The 651-nt window shown below is 40.4% G+C and overlaps 1 non-coding gene across 1 annotated transcript; it reads left to right on the plus strand.

Moving 5' to 3' along the window:
* Nucleotides 1-357: 357 nt before the first annotated feature.
* On the plus strand, nt 358-439 carry trnas-gcu (transfer RNA serine (anticodon GCU)). Its single transcript has one exon. It is a non-coding gene; the product is annotated as a tRNA-Ser (tRNA).
* Nucleotides 440-651: the final 212 nt, after the last annotated feature.

Here is a 651-nt window from a genome sequence, read left to right on the forward strand (position 1 = left end):
CAGTATACTGTTCCTGCCTTATCCCCATAACCCTTGAGTCCACTATCCTTATGAGCTCTATCCAACTCTTTCTTGAAGGAACACATCCTTCTTACTCGGGTTCTTCATTCCGTTGACTTCAAATCTTCACAGAATTCAACAGACTTTGTTACATAGTCTTCTTCATTTTTGTTCAGATCACTGTGAGCAGAGTGTCACAGTGGGAATGCCGTTGCCCCACAACCCAGAGGTCAGACCATAGTCTTGGAACCGTACTGTGCTATTTAGCATTTCACCAGACCAGGGAGAAATATCTGCTGTTCTGCATAATTTACACAGTTCACTTATTCATAAGTTAATACACTTATCATTATACGTGACGAGGTGGCCGAGAGGTTAAGGCGATGGACTGCTAATCCATTGTTCTCTGCACGCGTGGGTTCAAATCCCACTCTCGTCACTGTTTTCAATGCTGCTATTTTTGTATGCTCACACCTGTCTTATTGAATTTGGAACTTCAATGGTCAATTTATATGCATCGACGCTATTATAAAATCTCAAAGAATAATTTGAGTCAATTGCTTAAACTGCATTGAAACGTACATCGCATTGGGATAATGAAAAGTAACGCGATTTTCTTTTTCAAGTCAAGCTGCTGTGACCTTTTATCAT

The sequence above is a fragment of the Hemiscyllium ocellatum genome, chromosome 33 (genome assembly GCF_020745735.1).
Source record: "Hemiscyllium ocellatum isolate sHemOce1 chromosome 33, sHemOce1.pat.X.cur, whole genome shotgun sequence".
Taxonomy (NCBI): domain Eukaryota; kingdom Metazoa; phylum Chordata; class Chondrichthyes; order Orectolobiformes; family Hemiscylliidae; genus Hemiscyllium; species Hemiscyllium ocellatum.